The 17,516-nt window shown below is 35.1% G+C and overlaps 1 non-coding gene across 1 annotated transcript; it reads left to right on the forward strand.

Annotated features, from left to right (window-relative positions):
• Positions 1-3,370: 3,370 nt before the first annotated feature.
• On the forward strand, positions 3,371-3,474 carry LOC145629721 (small nucleolar RNA R71). Its single transcript, XR_014111874.1, has one exon. It is a non-coding gene; the product is annotated as a small nucleolar RNA R71 (small nucleolar RNA).
• Positions 3,475-17,516: the final 14,042 nt, after the last annotated feature.

Raw genomic sequence — 17,516 nt, forward strand, 5'->3', positions numbered from 1 at the left:
GTGAATGAGTTGATACTTGGGTATCCCATGGTTTGGGCATTGACGTTGAAGCCCTCTGTATCGTTCCCATGCCGCACTTAGAGACTCACCACTCTTTTGGCGAAAACCTTGAATCAAAGACCGAGCCTCGACGGTCTTCTATGGTTATAAATCATCCTCAAGAAATCCGTAGTCACTTGGTCCCATGTTGTGAGAGAATTAGAGGGCACCTCTTTCTCTAGCCATTCTAGACCTCTCCCAATTAGTTAAAATGGAAACATCTTGAGGCGAATATATTCTTGAGTCACTCCATTGACCTTTACCGTGTCACAATATTTCTCAAACTCTTTTAAGTGCTCATGAGGACTCTCAAACTATCCACCCGAGAATTGTTTCCTCTCAATAAAAATAATCAAATTAGGCTTGATCTCGAAATTGTTGGCTTGAGTAGTAGGAGTTAGGATCCCACTTTGTGCTCTAAAGGCTTCGGGAGCCCCAAGACGACTCAAAGGCGTATTCTCTCCCAGTTTAGTACCTTTTTCACTCTCGAACTTATAGGTTGAGAAAGCGTTGATTTCCGGACTCGATGATGAGTTAGGGCTATCTAATTCTTCACTTGAGGGTGGAGTATCTTCTAATTCTCTTACTTCTCTCGTCGGGGTGTGAGAATTTCTACTCCTTGCTCTTGCTTCTCTTTGAAGTAGGGATAAAGACCTCTGTAGCTCTGGATCGATGGGAATCAAAGATCTTGAGCGGGTTCGTCCTCTATTCATACAACAAATCTAAGAAGAACGTAAGCACTGACAAGTAACAAAAGTAGCAAACACTAACAAATAAAAGATGAGATAGTCTCAAACAAGCAATGAAATACCAATGGAAGTCGTCTCCCCGACAACGGCGCCAATTTGATAGAGGAATAATTGCGTCGTTAGACAACTACACCTAAATCAAATACAATTTTTAACACTCGACTTATCCTAATACAAGTATAGGGTAAGAAGAGGGGTCGAACCACAGGGAGAAGCACATAAACACCGCATTCATCACTAGACTTTAAGCTATCTCGGGACAAAGGATAGGAATGACTAAGAGATTAAACTAAAGATAAAACGAGTTGAAATCAATATAACTAAACACCAAGGGAGATGGGTAGATGTAGATGTCGCATGATCATGCAATAACATAAAAGCAAATCAATAGTGAACTAAACATGCATGAATATCGATGTAAGGTTCAATCTAACCGCCTTCCGGGGTTAATTAGTTTCTCCTAGCATAGCCTCTATGTTTCAACACTAGAACCATATATTGGGAGGTGCAATTAAAGAACAATCAATAGTAATGAATCCTAACTAATTCAACTTTCGTTTCTTGTTAGCAAAGATTCACCTTTAATCAACTAACAATGTGCTCTTGCAAGAAGATCAAAGAATATCAAGCATGCAAAGATTTAAATCACAATTAACTTAATCCTAATATTATAAGCATGAATAATTAGCAACTATACCATCCCCACACCCTTGGCTAAAAGACTACTCACAAATCACGTTGAGAACAATATCAATCCTCAAATCAATAAGCATCAACATGATTAATAAGCAAAGAAGGAAAATCAAAGCAAACAAGAAAAATTAAATGCAAAAGTAAAGAGAAAGAGTAAGAGATTGCTCATTAATTGAAGTTGAAGATCTACAAAAGATTAAACAAACTTCTTCTTCAAAATTCAAGTTCATCAATGAAAAAATCCAAACTTTCTCTCTCTACCAAATGAAGACTAATAGTGTTTCTCTCTCTAGATTAAGCTAAAAGTGCAGAAAATTAAAACTAACTTAATCTAAATTACATCAAAACGTTCTAAGATGGGACTTGTATAGTCCGTACAGAGCCAGCTGAAAAAGAGGAGTGGTCCGACCGAACAATAGGAAGGTTTGGCCGGACTACAGGGTAAGTTCGGCCGAACCATGGGAAGGTTCGGCCGGACTACAGGGTAGGTTCGGCCGAACCATAGGAAGGTTCGACCGGACTACAGGGTAGGTTCAACCGAACCATGGGTAAGTTTGGTCGAACCTCCCTGATCCTGGTCTGGTCGAACTTCTGTGGTTCGACCACTCCTGCAAAATTGCCAAATTGCTTCTTAACCCTGCCTCGACGTTCGGCCGAACCACTGAGCAGGTTCGGCCACACCCTGGTTCGGCCACACGTTCAGGAGGTTCGGCCGAACCTCTTCTGAATCTTTCTTCCTTCAGCTTCCCTTGAGCTTAGCTTCCTCCTCTTGAAAACCCCGATGGTTCTTACAAAGCATAAGCATGGAATTTAAAGTAAAGAGTAGGAAAAAGGGGCAAAATCAAGGAAAGAAGATGCATAAAGGGAGAGGAAACTAAGTGCAAAGAAAAGGATGCAAACAAGCCGCAAATGTGAGAATATGACCATCAAAATGAGCCTTAATCGTGGCATAAATGCCACTCATTATGTAGGTGACCAACAATTTGGCTTGCTTCTCTATGACACCTTCTAAGAAACTCCTATAGGAAAATGATTGATCATACAAATTATAACTATGCTCTTGGGTATTCGGAATAAATCCAAGTGGGGTGACTCTTTGAACATTCAATTGAAAATTTCCCCTACTTTGATTGCTCTAATTACCTCTATATTGATTTTTGCCACTATCGTGATTATGGTTACCATAACCTTGGTTATAGTCCCCATATCCTTGGCCATGACTTTTACCATTATAACCATGGTTGTTATAGCTACCACAATTCCCTTGGATTCCATGGTTTCTATACCCGCCATTTTGGTTTAAATTATCATAGTTTATTTGGTTGTGATAATTCCTACTTCCAACATTCCTTTGAGCATCAAATCTAGGTCCAACATTGTTATTAACAACTAAGTTCACATGTTCATTCTGATTCCCAACATATTCATTACAAGGAACATTAGGGCAAACAGAAGCATCATGGTCATTCATTCCACACAAATCACAAAACCAACATTCTATAATCATGCAACAAGAAGAAGGAAGAGATTTAGAGGAAAAAGAAGTACCTCTCCTCTTAATTTGGGAGGGAAGAATTGGTTCTTGTGAGGTTGCGCTCTTGAGCTTATACTTGATAGTAACTACCTCCTTTCCTAAACCCGAAATTTGAGTCGACAAATTGTTGATAGCATTGAGTTGTTCCATAGAGCATCCCATTGTACTACTCTTGTTTATCGACTCCTTCCCACCTTCTTGCCATTCCATGTAAATTCTAACTACATCCTCAATGATACCTACAACCTCTTCCTCGGTCTTATTCATGATCGGACCTCTGGCTCCGGCATCATGACTTGCCCTCCCTTGAAAACTCAAACCGCCTTAAAAAATTTGAATGATTAGGTAAGTGGGGATCCCATGGTGAGGACACTCACGTTGATACTCTTTGTATCTCTCATGCTTCATAAAGGCTTTCACTAGATTTTAGCTTGAAACCTTAAATCAATGCTCTTGCCTTCGCCATTTTCTTTTAAAGTAAGAAACGGGAAAGGAATTCCTTGGTGACTTCATCCCAATTTCTCAAAGAATTAGGCTTCACTTCCTCATCTAGCCACTCTTGAGCTCTTCCAATTAGAGAGAAAGGAAATAGCTTAAGCCTTATGTATTCTTGAGCAACCCTGTTCACCTTAATTGTGTTGTAATATTTCTCGAATTCCTTAAGATTATTTAGGGGGCTCTCATTCACTCCTCCACTATATTGCCCCCTTTCAATCAAAGTTATCATTGCCGGTTTGATTTCAAAGTCACTATCCGGGATCAGTAATGGAGCAATCCCGCTCTCATACTTGTATGCACCCGGAGTACCCAATTCCTTCAATGTAACCCTCAGGATATCTCCCATGTTAACTTGCACAAACAAACTCAAAGGAAAATATTAGTAACGTAACACGGCTACAAATGTAGCCAAATGAGAAAAATCCTTTTATATATTTGAATTTCAGTGATTTAGACTAAACAACAATAGCAAACAACTACACCATTCCCCGGCAATGGTGCCAATTTTAATCTAGGGCGGAGACTAGGTCGTTGGAAACTAATCTACCCTCGGTCAAAAAAAATTTGTAATCTCTCAACACACCCCTATATCAAGCATAGAGTAAGTCGAGGGTCGAACCACTAGGAATAGGAGGTGAATGCTAATGTCAAAGCTAAGCTATTTCGAAGCAATGAAGTGAGGTGTGTCTATTCTACCAATTAAACAATCGAAATGAACTCAAATTTATCAAGCACTAGGGTATGTATCTACATAAACTCGTAACTAATTCAACTAATTGGGATTGGAGATGACTAAGTCGAGTGTTGCGAGGGAAAATCAATTAAGCAATCAAGAGAGTGTGGTAGGCTAATTTCTTAGAGGTCAAACTAGCGTCAACTACGACAGACTCTAGCTAGGAAACTTGCAAACCTACTTAATCGACAAATGTAAGCCACAAATCAATTTTCCGTATCAATGTGAACTTACAATGCAATCTAGAGCGAGTAACTAGGTTGATCACTCCTAAATTAAACACACACATGCACATAATCAATCAACCAATTTAATCACAACATCAACTCCATCAATTTCCCCCAATTAGCATAAATCCATTACTCATATATGTTTCACCATTTACCTAGCAAGAAAACTACTCACTATTCATGGAAATCAATATCAAAACTAAACTAAACAACAAATTCATCATCATCATATTAATCAAGAATAAACGAATTCAAAAATCAATCAACTTGAACAATTAACAAAGAAATTGAGATCAAAACTAAGATTGCATTAAAGTAAAGCAATCCTTACAAACTTTCTGCAATTCAATGGAGAAAACACTTAGAATCATCAATCTTCAACCATCAATCAAGAACTTCTCTCTCTACAAACTAGAGTTTCTCTCTCTAAAAATCTAACCTAATTCTATTCTAATTTCTGAAAATTGAACTCTCCTCTAAAAATAGAGGGAAAATCTAAATATAGAAAAACTAACAAAGAGAAGTTAGTTAGATCGTCCCCAAAATAAACTCGTACAGGCACGGCCAACTATAAGGGGGAATGCGGTCGCGCAAATATGGGTACGAAACAGAGACCCAAACAGGCGCGCCCGAGCCCAAATAGCCACGCGTGCCTGCGCCTGGGAACAGGGCATCCCTCTTCCCTATCATGTCGATGCTCCTCGTGCGTTTCACTTAATGCTCTTGATAAAAAATGGGACCTTGCAATTTCAAAACTCCATGTTTGTGGGTTCAATACAAGAAATCGTGCATCCACTGCTTTAATGTACGGCTTGAAATCTTTGGGAACTTGCACTTCCCCATGCTTAAGCTTCAAATGGAGAACATTGGGCATCCAAATCAAAGCCAAAATTGGGAAGGGGCCTCGGGAACCTTTGGATAGCGACCTCAACATGAATAATTAAAGAAAACAAGCAAATAAAAGGAAAAATAACAAAATAAACCAAGAAATGCATAAAAAGGAAAATCAACTAATTAAAGAGTAAGTTGAAGAAATAAAAAGAAAAACTAAAGAGAAAGGAGAGGAAAGAGCTACAAAAGCAATCTAAAATCATCCTAAAAGAGAACAAATGAGTGTCATATCAGCGTGCAACTGGTTTTGATGTGCGCGCAACTTATTTTGATGTGCGCGCCACCTTCTTGTGTAAAATCGCAATTAATTTTTTTCTCTGTTTTTTAGATTTGGCTCATGAAGCGTTAGCGAATTGTTGATCAGCCACAAAACATTGAGGCTAACGGAGTAAGGACATTCCTGGGACGTCAAATTATCTACCAGCACAAGAATGAAGAAGAATGGACGTCGTTTTTTTGTCACGGGGTTCCTAACATACGCTTTGTGATTCCTTGGTGGAACATAAGTGGTATGGTCGGGAATAGTTTTAATTGCCCTTATATTAGGCTTCTAGGCCTATCTAGTGCTACTTATATCTTTCCTTGCAGGGTGATAAGACAATACGGGATGAAACAAATTATTCCCCCGCTAGATTGTGATGCCCCTAAAGATGTGATCTTTAAACCCGAACAAATTTCTCTTTGGATGGAATATTGGTCAAGTCTCCCTAGATGGGTAGTACAAAATCCTACGCGAGTATTGTATTTTCTTCCTTTTACAAGGCTTGGATGAATGCGGCGGATAAGGGCGAATTAAATAAGGCTTGATCACAACATCAAGTTGCCACGGCTCGCAATCCGCCTAAGCCTTTGATGCATTCGCCCACCACTACTCCTCTTAGTGGCCAAAACAAAGGAGTGAGAAGAAAATTAGACTTCTCATCTCCTAAGGCTCGTTCGAAGGAAAATAAAAGGAAAGCTCCCTCCAAACCGGCACAACAAGGCGTGATAATCAAAGAATCATCGTAACACCCTCGCAAAAAGACCCCATCAAATGCTAAAGAAAAGGGGAAAAGAGTTGAAAAGACCCCAATTCCTATATTGAAGAACAATGTGTGGGTGAAAAGGAAAAATGAAGGGGAAAGCTCTATGGTTTTCTGAAAATACTACGATGAAAACTACTCCTCCATCATCCGTGACAATCGAGGACATAGTAAAACCTTAGAGTGTTACACAATTTTGTCATTAGTTTAATTTGAATAAAGTGTAATCACTACTATGTTTTTTTTTTTTTTTTTGTTATTTATCATCTAGTTCAATAATGTCTCTTGTTTTGAATTTTGAATGAAATAAAATGAGCTTTATATGTTTTTTCTTTTGATACGACCGAATCATAGAGATTGCCTACATATTCGTATTACGAAATCAGGTCTTTGTGTAGTTCTTTTGCAATTATTATTATTATTATTATTATTATTATTATTATTATTATTATTATTATTATTATTATTATTATTATTATTATTATTATTATTATTATTATTATTATTATTATTATTATTATTATTATTATTATTATTATTATTATTATTATTATTATTATTATTATTATTATTATTATTTTACTTTAATCTCTTATGTAGAAATTAAATGAAAAATTAATTAAACTTTGCTTAGACAAAGATTAAATCAATGTTTAATTTTTATTTTCCGAGTATGTGTTATTTTCGAGAAACACCCTCTTTTTATCGCAAGTAAAAGTCACAACTTTAATCAAGCGTAAAAATTCTGGTTTCGCAGTTCATCATTAGGTGGTGCGCGCAACCTCTGAGGTGGTGCGCGCAACCTCTGAGGTTGCACGAGCTTGTCTTGCGCAACTAGATTTGTTGCGTGTGACATCAGCGCGCAACTATTCTGGTTGCGCACGACACCTGTACTACGAGTGTTAAATTTTTATTTTTATTTTTATTTTCTGCATTATTACCCCCCTCCAAGTGTGAAGAGTTTTTTGTGAAGTTCGAAAAAATCAGAACACTTAGAATGGCCTATTATTTTTAAATTACCCCCCCCCCAAGTGTTATGTATTTTACCTTGTTATTCGGTAAAGTGAATAACACTTACAATCTTTCAATTGAATGCTAAAAATGATTTGTTTAATGAATGAACGAGTTTATCCAGATTTCATATGTAATATTTTTTAAGTCGATCAATGTTTATTAATTGGCGAATTTCATCACCTCCAATATCCATTAGTCTGACGGCTCCTCCTGATAGGATTTCAATTACGCGGTAGGGACCTATCCAATTAGGCTTGAATTTCCTTCTTGGATCGGTTGGTGGACCCCTAACTTCCTTTAGTACAAAGTCACCTTCTTTTATATTTCTGGGTCATACCCTTTTGTTAAAATGAAGCTCAATGCGTCGTTGGTAGACTTGTACGTGATGTAAAGCTCTTAATCATCGTTCATCGAGGAATAGAAGCTCTTCATACCTCGCTCTTGCCCATTCAGCTTCCGGTAGCTTACTTTTGAGTACGATGTGTAGGGATGGTATTTCCAATTTGACTGGTTGAACTGTGTCCATTCCAAAAACTAAGGAGTATGGAGTTACTCTTATGGATGTTCGTATGGACGTTCTATAATTCCATAGTGCGAAGTGTAGTTTATTCGGCAAGTCCTTATAATTTTCTGCCATTTTCTTAATGATGAATGTTATGTTTTTATTTGCCGATTCTACTGAACCATTCATTTGAGGTCTATATGGAGATGAGTGATGATGTTTTACTTTATAACGAGTTAAGAGGGTCTCAACTTCAGCTTTGAATTGAGATCCCTGATCACTAATTAGTTCATGTGGAACTCCATATCTACAAAATATTTTCGTTCGAGAAACTTTGCGACATGTTTACGTGATATTTATGTAAGAAGTAGCCTCAATCCACTTGGTAAAGTAATCGATGGCTACTAATACGTACTTGTGTCCTCCTGTTCCTATTGGAGAAATTTAACCAATTATGTCAATTTCCCAAGTTGAAAAAAACCAAGGGGAAGTGAGATTGTATAGTTCGGATGGTGGAAGGTGTTGTAAATTAACAAACATTTGGCACACTGAACATTTTTTAACATATTGTATGCAATCATGTTCCATAATGGACCAATAGTACCCTTGTCGTGAAATTATTTTTGCAAGCACTTTACCATTCATGTGCGGTCCACAAACACCTTTGTGAGTATTCTCCATAAGGCGTGTGGTTTCATGTTGGTCTATGTAGACACCTACTTTTGGCCTCTTGTCTCGAAAGAAAGTGCGATGATGTTACAAAAATCCGTTCTTCATGTTAGATCAAAGTTAAAATGTTTATGGACTATGAAAAGAATTATGAAGTAAGTTGAAACCCATATTTGAGACCAAGTTATCTAAGAGCCTTGTAGGATTAATAATTATGCCTAAAACATGTTCATACATGTTTAAACTTGATTAATAACGGACCAAAATGTGTCAAATGCAATGATTGGATCCAATGGAACCTACATTGTTGAAAAACCGAGCAAAACAGATGAACAAACCATAAAATTCCCATTCAAGGCCTATAAATATGGATAGCCCTTTCAAAAAGAATTCCAACGGTATATTATAATCCCGATTCCGAGCAAAACGAAGAAGTTATGATCAAAACAACAAACCGGGCTCTAAAACCGATACCCTTGCACTCCAACGGCTATAAATTTTAATCCATAAAATATTTTAACCTAAATCTAACGGCATTAGAAAGTAGACATTCAGATATTTCCAATGATATCTCACACGCCTTACTCCGACTCCGCAATCAAAAGTTATGGAAGTTTTAAAAACGCGTTTTTGTATAAGGCAAACCGCAAACCAGCGCAACTCAATCAGTTGCGCATGCCTGGCGCGGGCGACTCATTGAGATGCGCACGACATTCAGAGCGACTCAGAGATTTGTGCGCGCCACCTGACGGCGCAGCTCTAAAACCCTTAACCTAGATCCCTACGCCTTTAAATAGGGGTCTTCGTTCAGCATTACGGGGACCGAAAAATTCAGAATTAAAACCCTATTATTCACAAAACCCTAATATCTCTACTTCTCTTACTATCATACTACTTTTCCCTCTTTATTCCTAACTACTCTTTAACTCTAATCCATCCATTGAAGCCCTTGAAGGTACAAAGAAGAAATAAAGTCCATAAACACATTAAACGAAGATTTAACATAAAAGAAGAACGGTTAGTTTCCTGATCACTTAGATAAATCACTTTTCCTTTATTGTTTAAATAACTTTAATTGAATAAATAGTGTTGTTTGATCACTTTAAACAAAATTTTAATTAATTAATTCACATAGTATTCTTTTGTTAATCAAGAATAGAATTTTATAATTAATTGTTGTTTTATCACTTAAGACAAGGCGAATATTGTTTATTTTGTTCTTTTCACGAATATTGATTAAACAAAGAATAACGACTTTTGCAGTGTAATTCGTACATGATTAATGCTTGTAAATAAAATCAATTAACTTAGTCTTTAGGTATCACATTGCATATATTGTTTGGAAATAAAATTGTTAAAAAGGAAGAGCTAGTAGAGGTCGTACTAGGGGTAAGATAGCGATTCCCCTCTAAAGGGAACGTTATCTTAGTACCATCGTTCCCAAACTCATTTCTGGTTTATGTTGACCAATTTGGGCATGGGTAAACTTATGATTCGTGCTAATTATTCCATGAACTTCACATGGAAGAAAGGCATGAACGAGGTTTATGAGTTTTCCTAAAACTCATTGGCGACTCCTACTTGTTTCTTACAAAAAAGCGTGATGAGAGTATCATTTCTTATTCAAGGTCTCCCAAACAGTCAAGAATTCAAATCCTAATACACCCTAACAAGTGTAAAGTCGTAGGCTATTAAGTGGTCATGGGCATTTAAGGAGAGGACCCCTAACGATGGGAACCTCCTCCTTAAAGTGGCGACTCCACTGGGGACTTAGAGGTTACAAGATTAGTTCGTAGTTATGGTTCAAGGTTTCCAACACTAGGTTGCCAATGGATTGTAACTAGAACAAACTTGGATAATCTCTAGTTAGAGTCCGAGACTCGAACGCATAATATCTTCCTTTTTCACAAAAGTAAAAATCAAACAAGAAACATTGCATCATGCATAATCATAGCAAAGTTTAACCATTGGGGATTGGCTCATTGACTAGGGGTTGCCAACACTAGGCTTCTATCCCAAAATCAATAACAGTCATTCCACCCATATTGCCAACAAAATGTTGGGAGGGCTATGTCGTGGGTCAACAAATTGAGTGATTGATTCGTGCATAGTCCCTTAAGATATGGTACCTTTGGACACCCAAACCTTGACCATCGAATGACATTGTATGCTTTAACGGTTCCTTTTATGTGCTTATGTGACTTCATGAATATGTGCTTCGTGTCTAATCTAAATAATTCCAACATTGTTACCTAGAGATATAATAAAATAAAAAATAAAACAAAACATTCGCAAACATTATGGTTCGACAAAAAAAAATAATAATAAAATAAAATAAAAATAAATAAATAAATAAAAATTGTTATCATTCCTTTTGCGTTTTCGCAAAAAAAAAAAAAAAAAAAAATTATCAAACCTACCAGGTGGCACGCGCAACTGTGAAAGTTGTGCGCGCCCTCCTAGCGCAAGTTCATAAGTTGCGAGCGGCACCTCCGCGCAACACTGTGTCTTGCGCGCGCCCACTGTTCAACGTTGACTTTGACTCGTTACGAGCAATATCATACGGAGAAAACGATACTACCGCTTCAAGGTTAATCGTTAAATAGGTGTTAAAAATATCTCTTTGGCTAATTAACAACGTTGTCTAAATTTTACTATGATCGTCTTTTTTCGAAAAACATGTTTTTTTTATCGTTCTTTTTGCGTTTTCGAAAACAAAATCAAAAAAATATTTTTTTTATGATGATTCATTTACGTACTTTATAATCAAGCCAATGACATTACTTCTTATGAGGCTCATCATTAGAAGTTCGCATCTCTTAATCGGACGTCATCAATATGTTTATTCTTAAACGTGCCTATTTTCGTGTTCATCATTTTTTTTAGTTGTAATTGGTCAACCTTGATTTAAGAGTATAATTTATTTACCTCTTCTATGGTTTAAAAAGAAAATCCTGAGAACTTAACTTGGGAGGATTGCCTCACAAAAAAAAGACAGAGAGAGAAATAGAACGAAAAAAAAAAAGAAATGTTGTTCTTAAAAAAATAATAAAAAATATAAAAAAAAAGAGAGAGTATGATACAAAAAAAATATATAATTAATGATAAAACCGAGAAAATGATTTAATTATTTCTTGGATTTTACATTCGGAGGCCATCATTCTTTTTAAACAAATAGTACTATATTATCCTTTAAAGATAAGCAATATGAGAATCATAATTTTAAAAAATGATATTGATCTCTATTGTAATCTAAATGATAAACAAATACTATAGTATATTTGATCATTTTAAGGAGTATGTTCGGGTTGATTAATATTCCTAAAATTTGATGAGCATTTTCAATCCAACTTTCTTGACTTTCTCTTCTACCGTTTTCGAAAACAATTCATTTAAAGTAAAATCCTTAGATGATTACCTTGTTAAAGTCAACAAATCATGACATTCCATTAATGATTGTTCGTAAATTTTTTGACATTCTTCATCAACAAACTTAATTAAAGTGAATTCGTATTACAAGGATAAAAAAAAAAGAAATAATACAATCATTTTTACTTTGGTTCTTAGTTTGAATGCTTGGCAGAAAAGATTTAAGTGAACGCGCTCAATTTCTCGTGATACACATTACTAGATCATCTTCCACATTCGCATACTAGTCCAATCATGGGTGATAAAGCAGCATTGGAGAAACTAAGAGAGGAACTCCAAAACCTAAAGGCCCTACGAGAAGAAGAAGCCTAAATGAAGGCTCATAAAAAAGCAGAACAGGCTAAAATTAAAGCAAAAAAAGAAAAAGAAAACATTCTGCAAGAAAAAGCAAGAGCTGAAAGAGTAGAGGACTTTGAGAAACTTGTCCTTCGAGCTAACTCAGGGAATTAGTACTTCAATTATGAGCTTGCACCACAACCTAGTGGCAAGACTCTCCTAGAAAAGTTCTTAGACTATGGATTTGCCAACCTTTAAGGTTACAGAAAATCCTAGAACTCACTTAATGAGCTTTATTAGAATTATGGCATTGAAAGGGGTTGAGCCAAGCCTATATGCATGTACTTTTCCTCTTTCATTGGACCCAACTGCTAGAACATGGTTTTATAACCTCGATGCAAAACAAACTTCCACTTGGGGCTGAGTGACGTTGTAAAAGCGTTTTTAACCCAATATGGAGATAACATCGAGCTCACAACTACCTTGCACGATCTCGAATTGCTTAAGCAAGGGGAAGAAGAAGGCTTTATTGACTTCTTTTCCAGGTGGCGATCAAAGGTTGTTCTTATTCCACAAAGACCTCCGGATCATGAACTTGTCCCAAAGTTCATAGACAATATGTCTCCACCATACAAGTGCCATTTACAATACCTTGGTTTAGACACATTTCAAAAAGTCTATATTGTGGGAACATTAATTGAGAGGGACTTGATAAATGAAACCATGAATCATATAGATGGACTTGATTTTTAGAGAGGATTTCACCTACGTCAGAAACGGACAAATCTCGAAGACGCAATCTCAAGAAGTTGTCAACGATTCAAGATGTAGCACCCTAGGTCTTGTTTTGTTCTTTCCTTTGCCTTTTATGGTAAACTAAGAGATTCATGTTGTCGAATCTACTTAATTTGTACTCTCATTAATTAATGAGTAAAAAATATATTTTCGAGTACGTCTATCTTGTTCTCTTTTCAATCTCTTTATTGTTATTGACTTTAATTAAATAAAACGTATACATGCAAACAAGTAATATCAAAAGGCATACTTGCTCAACGCTTTAAGAATCTTGATGAGCTTTGGCATACAAGATGTACTGAATGAAAAGAGGCCCATCTTAGGCCCACAAAGAAAGGATATGATGATTTCACCATAAATATAATCCCATGTTCTTAACCTTAGAGAAAATCCATCTTTTTGGCAGCCCTTTTGAGCCTCGTCAATTGAGCCTTAGTTATTCAACCTACATTATTCCATACCTTGGGATGGGAATGGTGCAAAGATACAAATAGGGAATTGGGGGAACGAAAGATAAGAGGGGGACAAAAAGTTAGTCTAAACCCAAAAGGATAGATCAAATCCAAAAGAAAAAATAAAAAATCATTCTAAACCCAAAACAAAATTTGTAAAAAAAAGAAAAAAAAAAAAAGGAGAGATGACAAGGAAAAGGCACCTAATGTAGAAGTTTTCACACAAAGAAAAAAGGTTCTAATTTGATAAGCACCAAATGTAAAGTATTTTGGGAGTATACTTGAGTCTGTCCATTGTTCATAACCCCAAGCCTAGCCACGTTACGATCTTGGAAAGGCCCTCCTTGAGGTAGACCATAACCATATACCAAAACCATGATTCCATGAAAATATGGCCAATCTTAGGCCTTTGCACATATGGACCTACTATTAAGTAGTCATACCCATATATAAAATGCATGAAGTGTTGAGCTATGATTACAAGATCATATAAAAAAAATCAAATGATTTGGATGATTTGTTAGCCATTTGCTTTATTACATCATGTTAGTAAAGTAATCGAATCAAACTAAATTCGATGTTTTCCTTATCCTTTGCCAAAGAAAAATGAGATAACTATCAGTTTAAAAAAAAAACACAATCGTCTTATTTTCTTTTAATAATTGAGCTATTTATTACCAAGGTAATTCAGGTTCTATATACATTGCCTAAAAGAAAAAGAGTTAATACAATAAATTGATTTGATATATTGACAACCTCGACGTCAACTTTAGATGTCTTTTACAACTCTTGAGAATTGGTCTTTTCACTTGTCATGAGCAACTTAAATATCTCCCTACGTGGGATATCTCCATCTTCTCTAAGCGAGGAATATTGCTTGAACATGATTGCTATACGAAAAAAATGATCGTTATCGATATCACACGTATACCTCACTGCCAAGTCATCACGATGATTCAAATATTAAGTCAATAATCCTTGCTTTTCAAAAACATGTCTAATTTTTTTTCTTTGTTCTTCTATGGGAAAGTTGGATTCCCCTTCCTTGTTATACAAATCCGTCTTTTTTGTTCATTTCTTTTTTAGGGGGTAAGTCGGGATGATCCCTCCCATTTGGCAACTAAAATACTTGAAAATAATATAATTTTTTCGCTCTTTGCCTCAAATTGGGGGTTTTAAAAAGCCAAGACATCCCCACTTCTCTCTATTTACAGATTTGAACAAGCTATTAATGCTGCAAAATCAATGTCATGCAAAGCTTTTTACGAACCATCTTAATAACTTTAAATGACAAAGGGAAGAATACCACTTCCTATTATTTGACCAAGATAATTAATTATGTTACTTGATCAAACAATTTATGATAAACATATGCAATATTCCGCAAATCGAAAATACAAATCTTCGGGCCTCCTTAAGTAAACATGAGAAACATCCCCTAGCATATGTATACATGAATTCCAAAAGCCACCTAAAGTCTACGTTGGGGGCTTCAAATTAAAAATATAGGTCTCACCCTAAATTTCATTTTAAAATAAGACCATATTTTAGAAACTGATTCGAATGATTTTATAAATTATTCTAACACTTCACCAAACCTATGTTTGATAAACATTCATTTTCAAACTACGGTGCTTATTTAATTGAAAGAACTTCACTTTTAATTAAAAAAAACATATGACAATGATGACAAGCAAAAAAACATAAACAAAATTAGATATACGAAAGTTTGCTCACATTTTCATATCTTTGTTAAAATAAGTTGGAAATTACAACTTACCTTCATCAATCTTTGACAAAAAAGTCACACTCAATTACGAGCTAGACTTTACTTTCCATTCTGGGTCCAGTTTTATAAATAATATAATTATTGGATACGTTTTCAAAATTTGAATTCTAGTTCAAAACAACATGTTTCTAATTAAAAAAGTATTGAAAATTTCCTTTCTGAGTTTTTGTTTTCTCAGATAAATAAATTTTCAAATTCTCAATAACCGTTTGGATGATACATGTATATACATAAATATTTCCAAAAGGAATGAATTAAGATTCAACTTCTTCTTGACTCGAACTTGTTCTCGCTTAGTTCCCTTGCGAATATTGGCTAAGGGATGGTAAAAAAAAAAAAACAAAGAAACACCTACAAGACAAAAATCAAAGATTGATAAGAACAAAGAAAATATTTGATGTTCTAAATCAACTTTGAAAATAAAATCACCGTAATGACCTTTACAACCGTTTAGAAATTAGGTAAGATTATTAAACCTTAACCACAATTGTTTTGGTTTATAAACAAGCAAAGAAATAACTTGCTTTCTTGAACATGACTTTAACTAAAATGCGAAACCCATGTCATTGTCCTAAATATCTCAACACAAAAATAGGATATATACATAGGTCCAACTCAGTATCATATGAATGGCCTAAACAATAGAAAGTCATTAGAACTACCCCAAATTGGGGGCTCCAAGACTTGTGAAATAGCAAGAATGCGCATAACCCAACACATGGGGGCTCCAATATCCACAAAAAAAAAAAAAAATGGATACTCATGCCATTCGATCTACTTTCGAGAATTGCATAAGCTACAAATGGTTTACGCAGATCTCGAGCCTTACAAATTTCAAATGCATCACAATGATTTAATGATCTTTTTGTTCCTTTGAAAACTATGTTTGCAACTAAACTTGGCCATTAAAATAGGTTACATATTTTAGCCATTTTTAATTCAAATAACTAATCTTAGTGCATAATTGTTGTTTCGATACTTCAATTTACTCTCAAGGTTAGAGAGTATGACTAGTATAGAGCAAAGAAACAAAATCATGATACATACCTGCTCATATGAAAGTTTAGTACTCAATCATTCATCATGAAAATTGTATCAAGACACTTTATTTACATAAGACAAACAATTTCATGAGTTAGAATGTAAACAAAAGACTCCTAAATGCTAAATTAAGGAGTCTTCATTTAAAATTATTCTCCATTGTTGCACACATTGGAATTTCGTAGGGAGGATAACATCTACTTTCTTGAGCTTCAAAACAGTGACAAAATTTGAACTCAAAAGAAAGAATTCAAAAGTAGCAAGAATAGACGAAAAATTTAAACATTTCATTTTTCCCCTTGTTCTAATGAATGACCAATATTACTAGACTTGGAAAATTTATTTGTTAAAACTATGAATGGTAAAAAAATGGTTTAAACACGCTAGTTTAATCGTTTCCAAGATCCTAGTAGTTATCATAATAAAACAAAACACGGGGTTTATAGACCCATTTTCAGCAACATGAAAGGGTCTAATTACTAACAACAAGAAAATCCTCGATGTCACCCAACACTGGGGGCTACAACATTCAAAAAAGTAAAATAGGGGCTTACGAATCCGAAATATAACCAAGCTACACTAGTTCGATGATCTCTTCAAGAATTTTCTAAACTAACTAGTTTTGTGCAAATCTTGAAATCACGGTTTTATAAGTGAATAATAATAACCATCGGTTATTTTTATCATTGATAAAGCCAATTTTGCAACTTACGCATGAAAAAAAAATATGAGTTGCAAGAACAAATTCATGCTATTATAAATGTTCAAAATAGCATTTATAATTTTAAAGCATAATTGTTGTTCTAAAAACTTCAATTTACATTAAAATTAACATGTATAGTCTATGTGAGCAAAAAAAAGGGAAATAAAGATCAAGCACAAAGTCAAAATTAGAACAAAAAAAAAAAAAACAACATATATATATGCTTGACATGCTCATACAAGATCAATGATTTGTCACTTAATATGAAATTTTATGCAATATATTGCTTAAACATGTCACAACGACAAACAAACAGATTCATGAAAACAAGTCGAATTAAAAACCCCCCAAATTCAAAATTTGGGATTTAACAGTTCGAAAATAGCCGAAATTCAGCCAAGAATGAACGAATTATGGCAAATATGAATAAGTGACGAGATCTACTTCCTTTTTCTTT

The sequence above is a fragment of the Chenopodium album genome, chromosome 4 (assembly GCF_948465745.1).
Source record: "Chenopodium album chromosome 4, dcCheAlbu1.1, whole genome shotgun sequence".
Classification (NCBI taxonomy): Eukaryota; Viridiplantae; Streptophyta; class Magnoliopsida; order Caryophyllales; family Amaranthaceae; genus Chenopodium; species Chenopodium album.